We start from the raw sequence: 24,372 nt of genomic DNA on the forward strand, positions 1-24,372 counted from the left end.
CCTTGCTCTCTCAGAGTTACAGTAGCTCCGTTAGAAGCCAGAAGGGCTATACGGCCTTTACACTGCACTGCATTCGCAGTGCCCAGAAACGGAGCCTTTTGTAGCAGAAGTACTGATCCAAATCTCCCAGAGGCCTCCAGGTTTGTGGCAATTACCATTACAATAGGGGCCTCGGGAATTGATTATTTGTATATTATCTCCAACACATTTAATAACTGTGGGACTGGTTTGTGTTTTCCAAGGTCATTTCCCAGTTATTTGGGTATTTAAGACCCCTCACACCACCGCACCCCACCTCTCCTCCCTTCGTCACCCCCAGAAAGAAAGAATTGATGGATCTGAACCACAACAGACGTAGACGCCGCATCTTTATAGGCCACAGGTTTTGCGAATTACTGAAACATCTAGACTGTCTGCAGCAGCCTGTATTCCTTCAGTGTCATATTATATTAAAATCCACTTTGTTACCAAATGGGAAAATAAACATGGAATGAATACCAAACAGAGCGGCTGTTTAATTACATATGTTAAGCAGAGTGACATCTGTGTACATTCCACAAGGGAGTGGATTAAAGCCGTGACCTTTCACTCGGTGTGAAACGAGTTTGTTGTGCGGTGCAGACAGCCATGTCAGGTCAAGATCTGCCAGACATTTTGTTGCCTTCAATGTTTATGTTTAATATTGGATGATGTCTGTGGAAGCTAAATCTTAACGGCCGAGGCTGTTTTCTGAGCAAGCCTCATCTGGACTTTATCTGATAAACTTGCCATTCCTGGCCTGTAGTTCTCACCATTTGGGGTGTTTGTTCCAGTGGGAAGGACAGCTGGAAAAAAATGAAAGTAGCAGCATAAATGACTCAGAATGTTGATTTTTTTTTTTTGGTGGAATACCAGACATGTCAGGGCTTTTATGACAAGTAGCTAATTGCCACTGTAGCTAGAGCAGAGACAGAGATGTAGACATGTCACATGTATGTAGATCTGACATGTCGTTATTAGTCTGCGTTAGTATGATAGGTCCTCAAGGCCCCAAATGAAAATGAAGAGTTATATAGACAAGACAGACAAATGGTGGGAGGGGAAACTGAGGCAGGGAGCAGGGCAAGGACGTGCCCCAGGCCATCCTAGGTCAGTGGCAGAGCTGGGAACGTAACTCACTCAGGTCTCTGACTCCCAATCCAGTGCTCTATCCACTAGACGTGCTGCTCCTCCTGATATGATCATAGACTGATCGCTGCTAACCACCTGGCTCACAAATTACTGTCTTTCTTGGTGTGCAGAAACTCTCCAGGCTGCCCTTGGGTTTCAAATAATGTTGAGTGAAGCCAAGAACATAGTGCAGGAGCTATGGGTACAGGAGGTCAAACTGGCTGTTATAGGGATCCCAGAGCCATGGGGGAATAGCACTCAGCGCTGGAATACAGACACCAGAGTGGATGTGCTGGTTAGGAGAGAGAGGTGGTGGGGTAGCCTTGTACATCAGTGATGCTCTAACCTGTAAAGAAATAAGATGGAGCAGTATGGGCAAAACAGAATGTTTGGGCCAAAACCACTTTTGGGAGGGATGGTCACTGAGGTTCTACTGGGGTAGTGTTAGGGGTTTGCTAGAGAACCCCCCTCCCCTTGGACTTGGCTATGGATAGAGGTGAGGTCTCTTTTATATTATTAGCGAGAGGAATACTACCGGGAATTGTGTCATAATGGGAGCCTTTAACTTCCCAGCTATAGATCGGAGAATAAATGCTACGGATATTAGTAAGGCCCAGTTATTCCTGGATAGTTTCTTTGTCAAATCATCACTGAACCAACAAGGGGCAATGCAATTTTAGACGTGGCTTTGGAACGTAGTGAGGACATCACAGAAAAGCTGGTTGCGGGAAATAACCGTGGATCGAGTGATCACAAACTGATTCTTCCATTTAATTTAAACTGAATCATTAAGACCAGGCCATAAACTGTGATTTTGATTTCCAAAGGGCTGACTGTGGGAAATGAAGGGAATTAAAGAAGTTAGCTGGACTGAAGAGCTCAGAGACTTAAATGTGGAGGAGACTTGAATTTCTTTAACTCATCTACACAAAAACTATCTGCAATTTGCATCCCAAGCAAAAAGCTTGTAGAGAAAGTCTCCAGACCCAGCTGTCTATTCTAGGAGTAAGCAAAGCCAATAGCGAACGGGGAAAGGGATGGATAAGCTACATCTTGGAGTTTAGAAAATGTAGGAATAAAGTGAAAATTGCTAAAAGTCAAGTTGAATTAGCTCATGCCAAGGAACTTGAAAGAGAGTTTTTAAATATATAAATAAGGAAGAAATAAGAAAGGATGTGGTTGGGCTGCTATGCAGTATGGATGGGAAGGAGCTTAAAGATAATCCAGATCTGGCCCCAAAACTAACTGAATGCTTTGTGTCAGTTTTCAGTATGGATGATAATATGGAACATGGGCATGATGGAAATGACTGTACAGAAATGGAAATTACCACATCTGATGGAAGACAAATTTAAGATCTTAATGCATTCAAATCAGGGGAACTGGATAATTTCCATCCCAGAACACTGAAAGAAGGGGCACATGAGAGAGATTGTTAGTTGGGTAGCAAGGACTTTTAGTCAATCTATTTGGGGATAGTACTGGAGACTAGCTAATGTCAGACTTATATGTAAGCTAGGGGGAAAAGGTGATCCTAACAATTACAAACCTATTTGTCTGACCGGAGTAGTATGCAAGGCTTTAGAACAAATTATGAAGGAAGAATAATTAAAATCATGGAGGTAAATGGAAAATAGGACATAATGCCAAAAATAGATTGTGCCCAACCAACCTGATTTTCTTCTTTGAGAAAATAACTGATTTTGTTAGATAAGGGAAATGTGGCAGATCTAATAGGCTTGGACTTCAGTAAAGCATTTGACATGGTACCACATGGGAAATAATTAGTTAAATTGCAGCAGATGAGGGTGATTACAAGCATTGTGTGCGGGTTGATCACAGGAGGATGATGAGCCTCTAATGTGATGTGGCTGCAAAAAAGGCAAATGCGATCCTAGGCTGTATGAAGCCGGGCATTTCCAGGGGAGAGAGAGAAGTATTCATGCCATTGTACAAGGCTCTGATAAGACCTCAGCAGGAACAGTGTGTCCAATTCTGGTCACCCATGTTCAAGAAAGGTTAATTCAAACGGGAACAGGTGCAGAGCAGAGTTGCTAGGATGATCAGGGGAATGGAAGGCCTACTTTATGAGAGGAGACTGGAAGATCTTGGCTTGTGTAGCCCTAACCAAAAAATGGGTTAAGAGGGGCTGATTGCTCCAGAGGTAAACGCCAGGAAGGATGAAGAGCTAGTTAAGCTAAAGGACAATGCTGGGCCGTTGGATGGGGAGGGCCAGGGCTCTGAGGGGATACTGAGCATTTTCTCTCTCTCAAGTGCTTGTTCTGGCTGGTTTTTGCTCAGGGTCTAACTGATCGCCCGGTGTGGGGCTGAGAAGGAGTTTTCCCCCAGGTCAGATTGCCAGGACCTCGCCGGATTTCTGCTGTGCTCTGCAGCGGGTGGGGTGTGGGTCACTTGCTAAGATTCTCTGGGTACATCTCACTTCATGATTTCCCTACCACTGCGGGGGCCTCAGGCACTGGGGGCCCTCGGCCGCTCCAGTGCTCTGCCTGTGGCACGGAGCAGGCTAGTCTCCTGGGGCTGATACTTAGGTCTAGCTTTGGTGGCTGGGTTAGTGTGCAGGCGCTGGGGGGTGTTGGTGGCCTGTTCTATACAGGAGGTCGGGCCAGGTGCTCTGTTGGCCCCTTCGGGCCTTCAGCTCTGTGACTATGCCGTGGTATAGTGCCTGAGCCAAGGCCCACTGGAGTCAATGCATGACTCAGGCCCGTCCCGCTTTAGGTGCTTTCTGCTGGCATTGCATGAAACGCCTCGGGCCATGGCTCGGCTCTGCTGCAGCAATACACAGGGGCTATGGAACTGCCCTAGCAGGGGGTGTCTGGGGATGGCGTATGGCCTGAGGCTGCTGCAGCCCCTTTACCTTGGGGTTGCTACCAGCACATCCCTCAGGCTGCTATTGCCTTCAGTGGGCTTTGATTCAGAAGCCTATTGCCTGCAAGACTGCAATAGGACAGTAGGATGTGCCCCCCCCTCCCCCATCCTAAGCAGCCCCCACGGCACCATTTCATCAGTGCCCATTGGCTCCCGATGCCGTTTTCCCCAGGTGCGGGCAGCACAAGCAGCCACGGGGCCCTGAGACCCGCAAGCACTGTCGAGATCTACACCACTCTTCACAAGTTCACACAGAGCCACAGGACCAGCCCGAGCACGTAACAGCTACCAAGGCTGCAAATACCGAGCCGAACGGCGTGTCTAGTGCACCGAAGCTTGGGACTTCTCACTTCCTTCTAATCCTTGTAAAGATTCCCTTGCTTTAACCGAGTATTCGCCACGTGCTTGTGCTGAATATCGCGCCCTCCAGGGTGTCGCTGAACGGCTCTCAGCAGCCGTTAATCGCCTTTGTCACGAAGCATGACAGTGACCGTTCGCGAGGGCACTCCAGCACTATCAGGATACGCTTCCCGCCAAGGGAGATCCGATCCCTTATAACTCACAGCATGCAAAAGAAGAAAGAGAGATGGCACAGGCAGATTTAGCATGTCTGGACACCAGACTGGAAGCCCTGCCTAACCTTGGGCAGTAGTTTCCAGCTGATGTTCATTGCGCTAAGACCCAGCTTCAGTGTGGCAAAGAGGCTCAGAAAGGAAGTAGCTCGCTGCTGAGCAATCATGCTACTGTACCTGCACAACATATTTAAAGGGCTGGTCAGAAGCCATTTATGAAGGCTAATTTCCTCACAGATGATGGCAAAGAGCGTGCTGCACTTCCCCTGATTGTTGGTGGTTATCAAGTTATTGCACTGGAAGAAGTACGCTGAGTTTTGTCAGGCTTAACATCATCTGCTTCTCCATCCGGTAAGTACCTGCGTTGATTTGGTGGTAGGCCTTGTGACAGAGCCCTTCGGAGGGGTGGGTCTGGTCATCAATGCACTAGTTTTTAAGTCCTCAGGACGCCTGGAATGACCCCACTTTTTGTGTCAACAGTCAGAATGCTGGGGTGTTATAACGACACGATGTTCCACACGTATTGCTGTTCCGGGATGAAATGTTTTGAATGCCCCTGTTTCATGCTCACCACGTAGCCAGTCCTTGTTTAAGCCAAAGCTTGTCCTCATGTGCAGGAGACAGCAGCTCAGTATGAGTCTGATTGCTGGCCCAGTCAGTGCACAGCCATCGGGGTGGGTAGGTTTGGTCACCAGAGGAGGGGAGGAAGAGGGGCCCAGAGGCAGAGCTCAGTACTTGATCTGTTCTGCTGCTCCAGATCGAGGAAAGGAGTCGGGATGCAAAGTGCATCAGTATCTTGTGGCCTTGTTGCCATAAAAAGTGTTTTGACATTGACATTGAAAACCAGGGCCACTACTCGCAAAGCTCCAGAAGGGAGGGTGCCGCAGCTTCAGAAACTGTGTCAAAGCTGGAAGTCTGGGGACACTCAGCTAGGAATGCAAAGCAGCTCCTTGCACTGCCACCAACGTGTCACGTCCAGGTGTCTCAGGTAATGCTTTGGAGACTGGCTAGAGCCCACTACGCTAGTCTACACTGCATGGTGCTAGCACACGTGCAGGGACTAGAGCTTGTGGGAGCACAGAAAGCAGCTTTGGCTAAAATAATCGTGATTTTTTTTTTTTTTTTTTGGCCAAAATTTTGTTTTGACAGAAACTTTCTGACCTGTTCCCCGAGGTGCTGTATTGGCAGATCCCTGATAGACCCCAGTCCTCAGAGACCAAGGCCCAGATTTTACATGTATTTAAGCGTTGATTCACTTAATGCTGCAAGACTAAGTCTTATTTCCAAAGGGCACTTAAGAACCTACGTCTCACTGAGAGTCTATGGCAGGGGTTGGCAACCTTTCAGAAGTGGTGTGTTGAGTCTTCATTTATTCACTCTAATTTAGGGTTTCGTGCACCTGTAATACATTTAACATTTTTAGAAGGTCTCTTTCTATAAGTCTATAATATAGAACTAAACTATTGTTGTATGTAAAGTAAATAAGAGTTTTAAAATGTTTAAGAAGCTTAATTTAAAATTAAAATAAAATGCAGAGCCCCCCGGACCGGTGGCCAGGACCCAGGCAGTGTGAGTGCCACTGAAAATCAGCTCACGTGCCGCCTTCGGCACTCGTGCCATAGGTTGCCTACCCCTGGTCTATGGAATAGAGGTTCCTCAGTGTACCTTCCTTAGTCACTTAGGACCTGAGCCTCAGAGGTATTCAGGTGCTTACATACCTTTGAGGCTTTGCAAGGCTGAGCAGAGCACCAACTAAATACCCTTCCCGCCCCGGGCCGAAGAGCGTGAGGTATGGTGTTCATGGAGCAGTGTACGGATGCTCTGTCTTGGAGTCCTCCGGTTTGTGGAAACGTCTTCAGCACAACATGTAAATGTCAACGCTGTGTGTCATGACTGCACTAGGAGCATTGCTGGGATTCATTATCTCGGACTATTGAGCTGCAGGAATCCTGAGGGAACCATCAGAAAGAGGATGAAGCAAATTTGCCATCCCGTTAAAAACAAGATGGGAATCATTCTTTAAGGTCAAACATGGGAGGTGAGAGGGGAGTACAGATTAATTTACAACTTCCCTGCATCCACTGTCTAAAGGCAGAGACCAGCCACTGAGTGATTTAGGGCTACGTAAAATGTAGCAACTTGTGCCTCCAGAATACTTAAGTTGACAGCTGCCTTTGTGACAGATCAGCTCTGGATTTCAGCACTAGGAGCACATTCTGCGACCACCGCAGAGACTGTGCCTAATCTCCACTTTAAGCAGCGTGATGGGATTGGTGTGGGGTGTGAGCTTTTTCCTCTTTAGTATCCTTAGTAGCTGTGGATCAGGTTATCCATGCGGTGTAACGCTCAGCTGGGAGACATGGTTTGTGAAGCATATGGCTCACACCTAGCGTCTAGATCTAAAACCAAGCCAGATGCATTTTTAACATGCAGGCTGTTGGATATGCGAGCAAAGCTGTGGTTCTGAACCAGCCCTGATTTGTGTGACCCCTCAGAGTGCCCCTCCTTGGTTAATTATATTTTCTGCAATCTAAAAGAAATCAATTTTGTGCACTTCAAAGTGTCTAGAGCTGGGCTTGGCACAGCCCTGTGAGAGGTGATGGACAAAAGCGGCTGTCGGTCACCTGTATGCCCTCCCAGTTCCCGGGGCCACCCAGGAATCTGTCCAGTCCCTAGCTGCCTGTGTGCCCTGGGGCTGGCTCCAGCAAATGGAGAGCAGCCAGACACTGGCAGTGCCTCCTGCGCCCGGGGGTGGTGCTCTTGGGAGCCACTGTGCTGCTCTGATGCCCTCTGGGGGTTCTCCTAGCTGGGTAGAGGGGAATCTGGCCGAGTAGAGGGGCCATTAGTGCACCACGACAAGCCAGGGGAGAACGCCGGCGCGGCGGGCACAGGGTAAAGCTTTGGTGGGGGGGTCACCTTCCTCTGCAGCATGTGGGTGCGGGTCACTTGCCAGGATTCTCTGGGTGTGTCTCACTTCATCGTTTCGCTGCAATTGCTGGGGCCTTGGTCCCCCCAGGGCTCTGGCTGTGGCCGTGACTGTCTAGACTCCTGTGGGCAGTGATACTTCGGTCTGATTTCGGGAGCTGGGTTTAGTGGGGAGGGGCTGGGTGGTGTCGGTGGCCTGTGATACACTGGAGGCCAGGCTAGATGCTCTGGTGGTTCCTTCTGGCCATGAACTCCGAGCCTAGAACCACTGCAAGTGGCCCAACCCTGCCTCTCCCTGCAAGCGCCGCTGCGGTACGGTGTATGTCAGATCCGACTGGGGTGGGACGGGCCAGGCCTGTAGCATGTGCTGCCAGAAGCACTCCTCTAACTTACACCAGGGGCTGTTTTAGAGCAGCCCAGAATCTGAGGGGGAGGCGTAAAGCACAGAGTCAGACCTGCGGTCTTACAGCCAGTTCTGTGGACGTCACCTTAACAGTGCTGCCTTCTTGCATGTTACATCCCACATGATACCAATGGAGCCATCTGCTATGTGGCTGCAGAGAAAAGGCAGCCAGGCCTTTGATCGGTCCTAGTGCCGAGCAGAGGGATAACTGAACGTTGCCTCCCACCTTCCCCCAAGTTGTGTTTCGATTTAAGCTTTATAATGAACCAGTGAAAGGCAAACACCTAGACTGGGGATGCAGCCAGCTTGAGAACCATGACCACATGCTTAGCTGGATCTTGCCAGAGCGCTGGTCATTTCCATTTGAACATAAAAGGGTTTGTACTCTCACCGGTTACTTTAAGTGGCCCACCATGAAAGGATCCGATCAAAGGGAAAAAACCGCACGAGCATCCTAGACTTTTCCCGTAGACCTACAGAAGGACCGATTGGGAAAATAACTCAGCCTGTGTTATGGGTTCAGCTGGCAGCTGAAGTTGAAGTGACCACATTGCGGTCGTCAAAGAAATAAACGTGAGCACAACGCGTGTCAGCTGTGAAACATCACATGCCGCAGAACGGGGAAGTGTGGTCTGGCATTGGCCCGCTGCGCTGTTTAGCGTTATATAAGCTGCGGCACCTTTACTGAAGTTGCCCTGACGACAATAAATGCGTGACTGCAAAGGAAGGAACTAAACCAGTGACTTCCTCTTGCCAGCAGTTCACTTGCCCCAGCATCCGTGCTGATGGTCAAGGGGAAGCTATTGTCTAAGGCTCACTTCCTCTATCACTGTTGCTGAATCATCATGAGCTGAGGTTTGCACACTAACGATCCGTGTAGGCCAACAACCAGTAGCACCAATGGCCGCCAGGCACTACAACGTGTGGTTTGTGATTGAATTCTTGGAAAGAAAGGAAGGGCCCCAAAGCTGCAGACAAGCTAAGCACCTTCTACTCCCAATGGCTGAGGACCAGCAAACGGCAGGATTGGGTCCCAAACACAATGTCTCTTCTGTACAGGACAGGGATTTTTGGCTGATGCTTCCGAGGGAGGTGATGCGACACCTCAGTGCTTCTCAGTGTTTCTACCTCAGAAGGCTGAGTCAGCCCAGGCAGGATTAACCCTGTGGTTGCAGGGAGACAAGGGGCTCTAAATGGGACAGTTAGGTCTCTGTATACTCCCTACTTGCAAGTAGGGCTTTTTGAGCCTGTGCCATTTGTAGGGGGTTAACCTCAACTCTAGCCCTGCATGTTCACTTGGGACCTGATTCAGCTCCTATTGAAGTCAATGCGAACAGGCCTCATCTGAATTATGAGCCCTCGGAGTTCTGACTCCTCCGGTGCCAGCAGCTTGGCCTCTCCAGAGTCCCTGGCTACAACTCTGAAGATGGGCAGGATTTTTCCCCACATGAGGGCCATTCGTGAAACGTACCGGGTTGTCATCCAGCCAAATCCATGTTCCAGCCTTGAGGATTGGGGTGAGGGGCACTTCTGATGGGAAACAAACGTGGCATTATAATATGACTATGTGCTATTGTCTACACTATCTCTCATATCCTCTGCATGAGCTGGCAAACGCAGCCCCCACGGCTGCCAGACTGAAATGTTCTTGTTTGCTGACGCTGCTCCAAAACTTTAAAAACGATCATTTTAATTTTTTTTTAAATGGCGAGTGTCTTATAGCGACTGTGATTTACCCTAACGGCATGCAGCGGGATGGGCTGCCAGAATTAACAGTTGGCAAATATTTGATAGAAGCATCTGCTTATTGTGATTTCAATCTACTAATCCAATTTATAACTGAATAATGTAACGCCTTTCTGTGACTCTAGTGTCTGATTGTGAGAGATAAGTACATTCCCCAGACACTGTTCAAATGGATCTGAGTGCATTTTAATGAGGTCTTTTACATTGCTTCGCTTGATATTTTTTCAACTTTTTGCAGTTTGTTCTTGACCTTATTTTGATAGTGTGAGATAAAAACGTAACTACCATGTTTTCTAGGGCTGGCAAAATTGCCTGGCAATCACATCTGGATACAGTCCATTAGAAAGAGGTTTGCTTCTGTTAAAAAATCTCTCTCTCTAAAGCTGCTGCTTCTTAATAGTATCATGAAACCTGGAGGCCAGATCCTCAGCTGGTACAAACTGGCACAGCTCCATTGTAGTTAAAGAAGCCCATCATAGCTGGGTTGGAAAACTCTTCCCTAAGCTCTGTTGTTGTTGTTTATTTTTTCTTTCTGAGAGCTAAGAAATTGATTGATTCTAGTTGGGAAAAAAAATCATTGACAGTGAGAAGTTATTTAAAAATCTTCTGCTGTGAGCGAATCACTTCAGGCCTAAATATACTACACAAAATAATAAACCACCCGAGAAACATTTTGATGCAGGTTCAAGTGCTACAGGTTTTCAAGGTAGGTCAGGAAATCTAGTGTAAATATTTATAGGCTGCTTTTGACCTCACTTCTTCTGCTCTTTGCACTGTTATAACTGCATGGACTGCAATGCCTCCCAGTGTAAGGGAGAGAGAAATGAGGCCCTGAGCTTTTTCAACGGGTGTTGTGTGTTTACACGAGAGCTACTTCCTTATATCTCTGCTAGTCCAGCACAGCAGTCTGACAACCGCTCCTGCCAGGGCGTCTTTGTTCTGCTCACCAGAGGCCAGGGTGCTAATTACCTTGATAAATGAAGCAAAGGTTACTCAGATAAATGTGATGGTTAGCAAAAGGATCTGTATGATAAGCAGCATTCCTTTTCCATTTCTGCTATGTATTTTAATTATACTAAGTGCTAATCAAAAGTTAATTTGCTAAGCATCCCTGGGTGCAATTAGCTATGGGGTTCTAAGCCTTTGCAGGAATTGTGAAGGTTTCTCTCCCCTCCCCCTGTTATTTTTCAGTTCTTGCTTGGTAATCAATGTTCTGTCCTTCCATGGGGATGGATTAACCCAGTTCAAATATGCACCAGCACTTTTTTCCAAGCTAATCTGAACTTTGGTTTTTCCATTTTCTAGAGCATCTTTTGAAAGGTTTAGTTGGAGATCAACACAAATATCCAGGATGCTTCTCTTTTTAAAATGTTTTCATTATGTTTTGGGGATCGAGCAAATACTCCCATGTCCGGGGAATTATTACTGCAGCAAGAAAACCATCTGTTGAACAGCTTAGTATTTTTAACAAATAAAGACACTGAGGCAGAGAGGTAAAGGTGGTGTGACCAACGCCACAGTGGGCATCAGTATCAGATCTCAGGAGTTGCTAGCACTCAGCTCTATGACTGAACTCCTAGTCTATTCCTTATGGCTTAATTGTGCTCTGCTGCTGTGTAGATGACTTACTTTCAATCCCAGTTTTCTTATTCCCCAGCCTAGCAGCAGCCATGTTAGAGCCTTACATTGTTATGCAACAAGGAGTGAATCCCCTAACTGATGAAGAAGTGGCACTGATTGACTTTGCAGAGTCCCATCCGCTCCTGCTCAGTTCAAACAGCTGTGCTGCAGAGCTCAATATCAGCTTCATTAGGGATAGGAAGAAGAAACCCTTACAAGACTAAATAATTGGCAAAAGATAGTAAAGAGGAAGATTCAGGCAAACCAGGCAGGAGCTGATGGTTTAGCACAATGTTGGTATCGAGTGACATAGCTAGAAATACTTGATTACAACTTTCACAAAGAATAATGCTCAAAAGTACCAGCCAAAACCCAGCTTTTCTCTTGTGAAGGATCCTGTATCAGTCAAGGTGCACAGGGGTGAATTTCAAACCCAAGTGCTCAAAAAGCATGAGTCAGGCCTCAAAGTAGCATGAGATTGACTTAAAAATCCCGCAATTTAAAAAAAAAAGTGGAGTTTTTTATTTGCCTTTTGGTTTCTGAGCCACAATCTGGCCATGTTTTCAAGCTTTTCTCTGCAACCATGAGAGGTAGGAATTTTTATTTTAAAAGAAAGCCGAGATTCTCATGTGATCGCAGGACTCTGGGAGATGGAGTTTTAAGAAAAGCATTAAGTAGTGCAAGGCTCACAGTAAAATTGCAAGGACTGGCAACACCGGGTGTCCTATCCTTGCTAGAGTAGACATTTTTGTATGTATAAAGAGGCTCATTAGAACCTCACTTTCTTACCTCCGTGTTTCTTATGTTCAAAAGCTCACGGACCGTCAGAAAGCGCACAACAGCGCAGAGAGAATTTGCTAGCCAAGGAGCAGAACCTCATTCAGGGCTCAATTCTGCACCTAATAAAGTCAGTGGCAAAGCTCCCAGCGACTTCAGTAGTGCAGGATCTATCTCTGCATCCCAGCAGTGACCGAGGGACCTGTGTGAATTGCCAAATGGTGCAAATTGGCAAGTAAGTGAGCGCAAAGCAATAAAGTGAGGATCACAAAATGTACTTCGTGCATACATTTTAATTGTAGCTTAGTTCCATTTTTCTCAGCCTTTTTGATAGCAGGGACTGGCTTGCTGCCTTCCTAAACTGGGTCAGAGAGATCTCCGGGACCGGTGCTGGTCCATGGACTGGTCATTGAGAAACGCTGGCTTAGTTTACCTATGGTCATAGTTCATAGAATTATAGTCATTCAACTGCAGTCTATTTGGGGAACAAAATAACTATTTGGGGAACAAAATAACTGTTAGGTAACGGTGGGCCTGATGGCAGCATCTGCTGTTGCATCTTCCCTGAGAGGTTGGAGGAACGCAAGTTTGCAAAGAGAAATGAGGATTCAGTGAAGTGTGAATTCTGCTGTGTTTCTTTCAGCCCAACAGGAGCATATGAGGAAATTACAAACCACAGGAAAGGGGGGTTAAAATGAAAGGGCTTTCCTATCCGTAATCAAAACTGGCATTTGCAAAAGCTCATGGAGTGACTTAGAAGCACGTTGCAAATCACTGGAACTCATGCTCCTAAGTACTCATTGCACTCGGTGTTGCAAATAAATGTCTCAATATTGTCACCCCGGCACATTCTCAAACCATGAGTTAGGCCCCAACACATCATGAGACTAGCTTAACAATCATGACATTTTCAAAATTCATTCATTGGGCGATTTCACTTTTGCTTTTTGTTTTTTTTCCCACCTTTAGGGTTCATGTTCTCAAGCTTTTCTCTGCAATCAGGAATAGCTGAGATTCTCATGTAACTTTATGAGCTGGGACTTCAAGGAAAACATTAAATATCAGGAGGCTTGTAATAAAATTGTGAGAGTTGGCAACAATGACTGCAACTTTTAGACCTCTGTCATGAGAAAGCAGGATGTACAGGAGAAGGATATGATGCTTTACCAATGCTGGGTGCATTTCAACAAACAAACACGTTGGTGTGTCACTAAAAAAATTATCCATCGATAACCTTTACCCAGTTGTTCAGACCAAAAGCTATTGGATGAGAATTTTTTTTTCTGGTACTTTCACACTCAACATTCAACAGCAGATGAATGATGTCCAAGAAACTCTGTGTGAACAATATCCAACAAAACTGTGTGCGGCTGTTGGGTGGAGAAAGGCTGTCAAGCTGTGACGGTTTTAATGGGCCATATTCCAAAACAATGAGGAATGAAAATTGCAACAGCTCATGAAAACAGCAAGGAAGAATAACGAGACACTTTGGAATCTGTCTGGATGATAATTCAAACTGAGGAAGTCCCTCCTAGAGCTTCCACATTCTGAATAAAGGGCAAACTTGATTGTTCTCATCCTGCAATGTGGGTCACGCTGCCCTCCCGTTGCAATAGATGCTGACATATTACACGTGCGCCAAAGACGACTTTGAGGCTTGTGAATACGATTCAGGGATGTGGGGCCTCCCCAATAGAATCCTGAGGATGATCCCTCGAAGATGAACATCAGCTGTTGATCCTACCGAAGGAGACTTGGAGGGGCTGACAGAACTCCTCGCGGTCGGGCTGAAAGAACTCCTCTCAGTCGCTTGATGCCGATTTGGGGATTCAATCTCTTCCCCCACCCAGTGAGGGATTTTGCTCTGTGTTTCACAGAGACAGTTGAAGTCTTGCTTGTCCAGATTGCCACAGCCCTGAAAGCACTCGTAACCACGTGGTGGCAGAGCAGCTGGAGAGGCCTCTGCCCAGCTTGGCATAGGGGCACCTTCTTTCCCTCACCCACCCTCCTCCCAGCATTGACTCCATCCCTGCGGGGTCTATGTGGCCACTGTCTGAGAGACTTTTTCCTTCCCCTCCCGCAGCGGCAGGCTGGGTTTGGTCACTGCCTGGGCAGAGATGGAACAAAAGGGAAGCTGGGCAAATGCTCCCTGCTGAGGTGCATGGGCTGCTGAGGGCTATTCCCAGGTGCACTCTCTTCAGTGGGGCTCTGCCTGCAAAGCTGAAGGAGGTGATTAGGGGTGGGGGTTCCCTCCTCTCCTGGATGTTTTTGGAGGCGCTGGTTTCTCTTACACCTGGCATGAATTTCAGAAGCACCGGAGCAGATTCCAGGCTGCGGCTGTGAAGGCCGCGTTTGGTTCTCTGGCTTGCTCCTTTCCACATCTGGTGAAACCTGCACTGAGAAGCATGTCTGCTAGGCCCCGGCATGTCCTCTCTTGGAGAGGGCTGCTAAGATGTGGTTTAGTGGGCTAGGACTCCAGAGACCAAGGTCTAATCCGAGCCCTGCCATTGGCTGACTGTGGGCATGTGCCTCTGTTTCCTCACATTGGATTGTAAACTCTTCAGAGCAGGGACTATCTGGTGCTACAATGTGTGTACAGTACCTAGCACACCAGAGCCCTGATCTCTGTTGTGCCTTGTAGGAGTTTGTGTAACACCACTAATGATACAGACCTCACCATTTCTACAATGTTCAGCCTGCAGATGTTTAGCACTCACAAATAATTCCCAGGACTGGGGTATTTCCTGTGAATTCTGAAGCCTCGGAAGCCACTGGGTAACAAGCCACTGACTTTTTTCATGATCAACAATTGCCATAAATGGCCGTTTTGTTTTCTCCCTCTTCCTCCCTTCCGCTTCTGCCCAAACCAGAATATTGGGTAAAAAGCATTATCTGTGAAAATAAAGAACAAGTAAGTGAGCACATCAGAGTCACGCACCCTGGGGCAGTCTGTGGGAAAGAGAATTTGGGGCAGCCATGGAGACTATTATCGGCGGGATATCTAATGCCAGCACTTGGGAGTGTGCGAATGAGGCCTTTTTCTTAGCCGAGTGTACTGGCCTCTCGAATGTTTCCTAGCACAAAGAACAACATCTACTGTAGATTTCAAGACAGTTCAAGCAGTACGTCGACATGTTGCTCTCAGATTTCATTCCTGAAAATCTGGAACTTTGTGCTGTACAAATAACATGATCTTCCCCTTCATCTGGAAGGGATAAAAGCAATTGTTGGCACATCTAGCAGATCTCTCTCCTCCTCTCCTCCCCTCTCGCTTTCCCCGCAAGCCCTAACTGGTTACCCACAAGTCAAGACTCGCAGACTTTCCTCTGAAAACCTTGAAACCACTGGGAGAAATGAAAAGAAGGTTAAAAAAAAAAAAAGATTTGTAGCGGCAGTACAATTGCTGTCGAATTCTGTAAGCTGTGGCGTCCCCTCTGCTTCTGCCCCTGGGCTGGGGAGTCCGATCCAGCACCCCTTCACTCTGGGGGGCTGGAGACAGGGGTACACTTCTCCACCCACTTTCCCTCACACTGCAGAGATTCCCCGGAGCTCCAGGTGGGTTTGTGGAAGGGCTGGGCCAGGCCAGGCTGGGAAGGGAATCTGTGCCCTGTTCTCACCCCCAAACCCACAGGGCAGCGTAGTGTAACACAGTGCCAGGAATGTGGCTGCCTGCGAGGGGGTGTCTTCCCCACACTTGCCCTGAAGGGCTTAAGGCAGGCCAGTGGGGCCAATTAACCCATTAGGCGGCAAGCTGGGAGCAATTAAACCAGAGAGAAGCCTTAATTAGAGGAAGCTCACCTGAGCGGAAGAGGTGGAGCCTATATAGGCCAGGAAACTGGCCACTGAAGGGGCTGCTGGGAAAGGCTGCAGTCCCTCCTGGGGAAGATGGAGGAGTGCAGAGAAGGAAGGGAGAGCCAGAAGGCTGGGACAGGGTTCAGGGAACTGAATCAAGGTCCAGGAGGGAAAAGGCCTTGGCTGTTGACTAGATTGTCCGTGAGCCAGAACCCAGAGCAGAGAGTGGGCCCAGGTTCATAGGCGCCAACTTCTCCTACCCCCGCCACCCTGACTCCACCCCTGTCCCGCCCCCAAAGTTCCTGTCCCAACTCTGCCCCCTCCCTGCCCCTACTGGGTTCCTTCCCCAAATCCCCGCCCCAGCCCCGCCTCCTCCCCCTCCCCTGAGTGTGCCACATTCCCACTCCTCCCCCATCCCTCCCACAGCTTGTTACGGCTCGAAATAGCTGTTTTACGGCTGCAGGCGCTGGCAGAAGTGGGGAGGTGGCGCACTCAGGGGAGGAGGCGGAGGTGAGGTGAGCTGGGGCGGGGAGCTTGGCTGCCAGTGGGTGCAGAGCACCCACCAATTTTTCCCCATGGGTGCTCTAGCTCCGGAGCACCCACGGAGTCAGCGCCTATGCCCAGGGTCCCCAACCAGCCTCTGGGGAAGTGGCACCGGCAGGGCAGTGCATAGGCAGCCTGCCTGAGTCTGTTTGGGAGGAGACACGTTCCTCTCCCCTCGAAGGGGAAACCATGATAATGACCTAGCCCGAGGGCTGAGTCGTGAAGAGGCTGCAGCAGCTCCTGGAGCGTGAGAGAGGCTGCAGACAAAGAGACAAGCGCAGGGAGAGGTGTTGACCTGGTGAGCTATTCCCCAGAACGGCCAGGAGGAGGCGCTCTACCTGCAGTGAGTACAGCACCGCATCACACTGCCCTACGGTGAACCCCCATCCTGTGTGAGGCTCCAGGGCAGTGGCCCACGGGTGTATGAAAATGCTTCTCTTCACGGTTTTAAGAAATGCAAGATTTGTGGATCCAGTCCAAAACCCATTGAGGTCGATGCAAAGACTCAGTGTGCTCTGGTTCAGGGCCTAGATTCACTCGGTAGGGCCTCTTCTTTCATTCGTTACATTTCTGATCTGTATCGTGCAGATGGAAACCTGTGGGAAGGGAGGAATAGCATCGCCATGGCACCATCCCCCCTTCCTTGGGGCCCCGTAGGGACTTCTGTATGGGGTCTTCCCTCTGTGGGGATCTGGGGATGGAGCCAGGCGCTGATGGCTCTCCTGGGCACCGTCCTCTGCGGAGCGAGCAGATTTGTATGTGGAAATTCCACCGGGAGTTGATGCCGCTGCCGCCGCCGCTCGTTCCAGCTGTCTCCTTTGGGGCTGTGTCGAAGCAGCTGCAGGAGGACTCAGCAAATTGCAGCCTGGCTCCCGATGGAGCGAGTGGAGTTAGAGGGGCAGCCATCCATGCGCCACGGCTCCTGTCTCCATGGACTGGGGCGGGAGGGGGCTTCCCTATGGATCGTTAGAACCCTTCCTCCTGCTAAATACGTAGGCTCCAAGGCCTGCCACTCGAGCAGTTTCTCATGGGCTTTTTGTGCAGCCATGACAGCCTCCTGGGCGGTGATGGGAAGGGGGGGAGGTGACGCGTTCGCCTTGCCCCCTCCCTCCCTGTTGCTCCTGGATGAGCTGCCCTGCGCCACCCCTGGAGACAGGTGGGGCACAACGCTGCAGGAGCAAAATGAGCTCTCGACCCACCTTGTGGGGGAGGAGAGGAGCAGTGGGGCTTGGACTTCAGCCTGGGGGTGGGTTGGGGGGCAGGCTACAGCAGCAGGACTTCAGGAGCCTGGCCACGGGGCTTCGGGCACCGACTCCTGGCTCCAGCCGCATGGCACTGGGTGCTGACCCCAGCTCTGGCCATGTGGCCCTGGCCTCCAGCTGCAGGGATTCAGGCTCTGGCCCCCAGCTCCAGCCACTCTGGTCCAGGGCTGCAGCCCCGGGTACCGACGCTCAGCCCTAGCTGCGCAGCAGCGGGTGCCAACTTCTGCTGGCAGGAGCTGGCCCTGACCACACGGCACCAGGCACTGACCCCTGAGTGCAACCGCACGGCACTGCGGCTCACTGCCACCGCTCCCTCACCCCTGGCCCCTGCTACCTCCCACTCCAACCCGCTTGCTGAGAAAAGTGATATGAACAAACCTGCAAGTATCATTATTCATCACAGCCTCCTAACTAGCTAGTACGTCTGCTGTAAATGATGTATGTTTGTTCATATCACTTATCACAGCCTCCCAGCTAGCTAACAAGTGTGCTGTGAAAAGTGATATTAAACATACAAATATCACTTTTCACAGCATTATCTTTGTTACTGAGTCTGGAAAAAACCAACCCTACATAAATAAAATACAGTAACTCCTCACTTAACGTCATCCTGGTTAACATTGTTTCGTTGTTATGTTGCTGATCAATTAGGGAACACGCTTGTTTAAAGTTGCGCAATGCTCCCTTATAAAGTTGTTTGGCAGCTGCCTGCTTTGTCCACTGCTTGCAGGAAGAGCAGCCCATTGGAGCTAGCTGGCGGGGGCTTGGAACCAGGGTGGGCTGGAAGCCCCCCTATCAGCTCCCCGCTCCCCTAAGTTCCCTGTGTGGCAGCCACCCAGCAGGCTAGCAATTGCCAGCAGTTCAGGTGTCCTGCCCACCACTGCCATGTGCTGCTCCTGTCCTCTGCCTTGGAGCCTCCTGCTTGCTGTGCAGGGGAAGAGGGGTGCTAATGTCAGGGTGACCCCTCCCCCAGCTCATGCCCCCCAGTCCTGTACCCCATCTCCACAGAGCGGGGGAGGGGAGGACATGACAGGGCTCAGGATGGAGGGAGCTTGCTGGCAGCAGCTGCTGTGTCAACTTGTTGATCTACTTAAAAAGGCAGTGTACTTAGAGTGGGGTCAGCATACTTAAAGGGGCAATGCACGTCTCTCTCTCTCTCTCTCTCTCTCACACACACACACACACACACACACACACACACACACACACACACACACACACACACACACACACACACACACACACACACACACGGCGTGTGTCTCTGTCTCTGACTGCCATGCTGTCTCCCCTCCCTCCATTCGTGCTGCCTTGTAGGGTGTGAGGCTACATTAACAACAATGTGTTAACCCTTGAGCGCTCAGCCGAGTGCTAGTCCATCATTTAGCAGTAAGGGATTCCCTGGGAAATATCCCTCCTTCTTCTGACTCTGGGATTTACATTTTAGCTCCCACAAAGAGTGTCACATGAGATCTTGAATAAACGCCTGTGCCGCTCTGATCATCAATATCGTTGTGAAATGTCTGTACAGATACTGTGTAAGGAATTTATGTATGTGTATACTGACACTTCTTAAAGTCTGTGTCTAGGTCACTAGGAAAGGTGAAAAGCAGGTTTCCTATCTTCAAGAAATGTGCATCTATTTACATGTAAACTGAGTAGTGTCTCATTCACAGTGGGTCTCCCATGCCCAGTCTGAACTGAATGCAAATGAAGGACTGTGGGACTTCAGAAAGAAACTAACAGGAAGAGAAAAACTGTGTGTGTGTGCGTGTGTACGCACGCACATGCCCTGGCACCCTTCACTGAGGATGTAATAGGACAGCAGTTTTGCTTCATGAAAGCAGGGGTCTCAGCCAGGCTTGGCAGAAAACACTGGAGAGATCTTTGGGTGAGAAGCTTCTTTACGCCAAAGGTTAACCTATTAGTTATTTTTAGTCTTGAGAAAATGAGTTATGATTTTGTTTTACATGTAGCCATTTGTTTCCAATATCCTTATTCACTGTCACTTGAATCTCTGTTGTTTAAGAATAAACTTATTCTGTTTTTCACTATAAATGTATCTCAGTGCTGTGGTACTAAGCCAAATGCTGGTCTGGAGTTGACTCTTACAAGCTGGTGCATCCTTCTCCTTTGGGAACAGCAGGGCTGGTAATTCTGAATGCAATCAGTAGAAAAGGAGGGCTGGACACTGCAGGGAATGCTCTGAGGGCTCGGGGGAGTGGGTGTGTGCCTGTCATAGAATCTCAGGGTTGGAAGGGACCTCAGGAGGTCATCTAGTCCAACCCCCTGCTCAAAGCAGGACCAAACCCAACTAAATCATCCCAGCCAGGGCTTTGTCAAGCCTGACCTTAAAAACCTCTAAGGTTTTTAAAAACCTCTGTCACTACCTGTCTAGAGAGAGTGAGGCCTGGGGCTGGCAGCTTCAGAGAGTTGATCCTCAGCAGGCACAGGCAAGACTCCTTCATGCTGAGGGCAGGTAGTGGTGAGGTGCCTCAGGGAGTGTCACATAGTTGTGCTGCCCTGGGGTAAAATACAACTTCCACACATGCAGCTAACCCCGCTTTGAAACTGAGATGAGATGGATCAGTGCCAGGCCCCAGAGCATCGCCTGCACCTTAGTGGTTTGTGCTGGCGCAGGGTGCAAAAAACCTGAGTGTACACAAGAGGTTAGCTAAGTTAAACACTCTGTGTTCCACATCTTTCAGTGCTGCTCTTGACAACTGATGACAGCATCTGTCTTTCGCAGTCTTTCTGCGATATCCCTGCACCCCCGGAGTATCATAGCATCAGGCTGGATCTAGCTCTTAAAATATTCCAAATGAAGTCACAGTAGAGAGAGAGAATACGGCAAAAATCACAAAAAGGCCCATACTTGTGCTTTCTCTGAGCTCTTCCCACAAACCCAAGTGGACTGAGGTGACTCACAATAGGTGCATGGCATTGAAAATATGTGATGCTTAAAATGGTCACCATTTTATGTGGATTTTTTTTTCTGACAGCTTTACTGGCACTAGGAGTTTTCACTTGATGGTTACAAATTCCTTTGAAATAACCTTTAAACCAATCAGTCCAAGGATATTGTCTGAAAGAATCATCATGCCAAGTGTGAGGGAAGCGCTGAGCAGACTATTCATGCTTAAGAGATTTTTCAAACGTAATGCACAGAATTGAATACCAGTAACTTCTGTATTCTCTGCCAGGAACTCCCTCTGTGACCTTGACTAAGTTGTTTAGCCTCCTGCCTCAGTTTCCCCAACTGCAGAGAAAACCTCAAGGCAGTTCTATGCACCCACAAGTTCCAGGGGTCCATATATGAGGTTCTTATTGCTGCATCGGGGACTGAGCTTGTAAAACACTTTGAAGGGAGATTATATAAGCATCTGATGTAACTAGAGTCTCAGTACTTTTCATTTTACTGATTTTTCAGGTCATAAACAAACTTCTACTTCTCTTCTGAATGTCGCTCCATTGCTGGGCAAGGAAAACCAAAATCAATTTAAAACGGTTTCATCTGGTGTGGATAATAAATCAAAATGGCAGCTTTACAAACTGCGTCCACCCCTTTAGAATTGGCACGTTCCAGCAAGAAGGAAGAAAAGTGCCATTGAAATGTGACAACAGGGTGACTGCATCAATCTGTGTAAGTGATGACCGGGAGGTTGTGTCTAAGAGACCCCTGATTTCCCCAGCTGCTTTTCTGAGATTGTCATTCTAGCAACTGCTGGCTGCGTCTGCAGAGCCACAATCTTCCTACCTTATTCCCAGCCTCTGCAGAGTGGCTCTCTACATTATGGCATGGGGGAGCTCAGTGATTAATAAGGAGGTCTTACCTTACCCAATCCATTTTGCTATCACCATACATATCTATTCAATCTATCTTTCGTCGTGCATATTAATTTATCTAATCTGTTTATCCACCTCAGTAGTTTCTTATCTACCACTCATCACTGTTGTATGGAATTTTTCACTTCTAAGTTGTAAGTTCTTGTACTGCCTAGCTCAGTAGTGATCAAAAGTCATTACGGTTTAGTTATTGGGGTTCACTTGAAAAAGTTGAAATATATTGTGACGGTCCCATATGAGGAAAGATTAAAGAGGCTAGGACTCTTCAGCTTGGAAAAGAGAAGACTAAGGGGGGATATGATAGAGGTATATAAAATCATGAGTGATGTTGAGAAAGTGGATAAGGAAAAGTTATTTACTTATTCCCATAATACAAGAACTAGGGGTCACCAAATGAAATTAATAGGCAGCAGGTTTAAAACAAATAAAAGGAAGTTCTTCTTCATGCAGCGCACAGTCAACTTGTGGAACTCCTTACCTGAGGAGGTTGTGAAGGCTAGGACTATAACAATGTTTAAAAGGGGACTGGATAAATTCATGGTGGCTAAGTCCATAAATGGCTATTAGCTAGGATGGGTAAGAATGGTGTCCCTAGCCTCTGTTCATCAGAGGGTGGAGATGGATGGCAGGAGAGAGATCACTTGATCATTGCCTGTTAGGTTCACTCCCTCTGGGGCACCTGGCATTGGCCACTGTCGGTAGACAGATACTGGGCTAGATGGACCTTTGGTCTGACCCGGTACGGCCGTTCTTATGTTCTTATGATGGTCTCACATTGGACACCCATGTCTACATCACCGAAAAGGAACACGTACCCCCGACGACATCTTCTGCCTTCCATTCCCTTGGCTGCATACATCCCAGTCATCCATTCTCTTTCTTATTTCAGGCTGAAGTGAGGCCCTGTCTAGCACTAGAGAAGTATGCTGCTTGCCTGACACACTCACGAGCAAACGATGACGGGTCTCACTCGGCTTTTATGGAAGAAATTCTGCATTTAAGAGAAGAAACAAACTAAGGAAATGTGGAGCTTTGATGGCCCTCTTATTGGGCTAGTCCCAGCCATGCTAAGGGCTGGCCTTCTGCAAGGTTGATGCTCCTCACCCCTAGCAGGATGAGCTAACAGGGTTGTACACCAGCTCTTCTCTGGAGTTTGCATTTGCATGGATTCCTCCGACAGGGGTTTGGCTTCTATTTCCATCTTTCGTGCTCTTCTCCAGGGTTCTGTTTATTCTGCGTGCATTAAAATATTATAAATAAGAAAAACACCCCATAAATTAATAGATGGTACTAAGCTGGCATTTGTAGCCCAGAGTCCAAAGCTGGAATGCACCATGGAGACCAAACTGCCTTTTACCCAACACAAAGGTCCTTCCAAAGAGCAGGTGGCGGCATGAGGGGAAACTTGCCCTGCCCTCCTCGTGCTGTGCCTGTTCTGACTGCAGAAGTTGGCTTTCTGCAGCTATGAAAGCAGTGCGAGCGTTCACTTAAGAAGGAAAAAGTGGTGGCACCTGCTATAAATAAACCACAGAAGACCAGGGGGAGGCTTAAACAAAGGATTGCACTTGAAGGGAGGAAAATGCAGAAATGACTTGTGGGTCTGCTTTTCCCAGTTGTTCCTGAGCTATGCGACAAATCTTAACTCATGCCATATAAACCGTTCCCCCCACACACCTTGTGCTCTTCTGTGAATTTGGATGGAGAATCAACATTCCCAGCTGTAATTCCTATAGAGAAAGGCCTGGGCGGGCTTTCCAGGGCACATGCAGCTACACAGCAGTATCGCAGATTGCCACCTGGCCTCTTGTGCATCCGCTGGATGCGTCGGGAAGATCATACAGCCAAGAGACACAAGGCCACCCAGAATGGGGAGGAGGCCCTTGAGCAGCTGCCGTGCGTGGCATAATCCCCTGACAAAATGGTGCTGCAAATGGCCATGGAGGTTCCTGCTGACTGAGTCAGCGTTATTTCCCGCTGCACGTTCTCTGAACCCCATCAGAGGGGGGCGCAGCCACCCTCTTAGAACTAGTGAGGTGTGCTGCTAACGCTGGGGAGGAGCACTCTGGGGAACAGGGATCCATGGGGGTTTCATCGTTGTTTTTGCCAGCAGCCCTCACAAAGCTGGCTGTATAGGGGAGCAGGGAGAGGATCGGCTGGTTGTGAAGTGGCACTGGCTGACATTAGCTGGCAGAGGATCTGTTCAATCAGCTTCCTGCCTGCTGGGTGTAAGCACGACGCATGTCAGAGCCATCTGCCACCGTCATTTCGTGAGAGCTGGTGAGCACAGGAATGGAAATCTGGGAAAGTGAATACATTTTTGTACCTGCTAGAGAGTACATCCCTGGGTCTCTGCTGCATTGGGTCTGCAGACTAATGCGACTTCATTACAATGCTTGGTGGGGAGACAACCCAGAGCATTTCCTAAAATGGACAGAGGGAGTCTGCATCCATGGCAGCAAACCAAGTTACCCTCATTCATTAATGTAAAATAAAAGATGATTTGGGCCCAGCAAGATGGGTGTAACCAACATAACCGTGTAATCTTATTATTACAAGCCTCACCCAGCCTTGCTCTCTCCTGGTCTGGTTCGTCATGCTCGCTTGTTGCATCTTGTCTCAATTTAGACTGCAAAACTTTTTGGGAAAGGGGCTCTGCTTTCCTATGTGTTTGTACAGCACCTAGCGCAGTGGGGCTTCAATCTTGAGCAGGTGGGTGTTTAAAGCAAATAATGAATAAGGGCCGGATAGTACACTCCTTACCCCTCTGAGGAGTAGTTACTTGCATGCTGCTTCTGCTCACCGTGGGGCTAAAGGATTCACAATCTAACGCTCAGCACTGCAATAGAAATTA

At 48.5% G+C, this 24,372-nt stretch overlaps 1 long non-coding RNA gene across 1 annotated transcript; it reads right to left on the minus strand.

The window, feature by feature from the left end:
- Positions 1-665: 665 nt before the first annotated feature.
- Positions 666-22,748, minus strand: LOC120372026. The gene is made up of 3 exons (XR_005584707.1): positions 22,626-22,748; positions 22,337-22,512; positions 666-824 (listed from the first exon to the last, which is right to left on the minus strand). It is a non-coding gene; the product is annotated as an uncharacterized LOC120372026 (long non-coding RNA).
- Between the last annotated feature and the right edge of the window lie 1,624 nt (positions 22,749-24,372).

This window comes from Mauremys reevesii, linkage group 9, assembly GCF_016161935.1.
Source record: "Mauremys reevesii isolate NIE-2019 linkage group 9, ASM1616193v1, whole genome shotgun sequence".
Lineage (NCBI taxonomy): Eukaryota > Metazoa > Chordata > Testudines > Geoemydidae > Mauremys > Mauremys reevesii.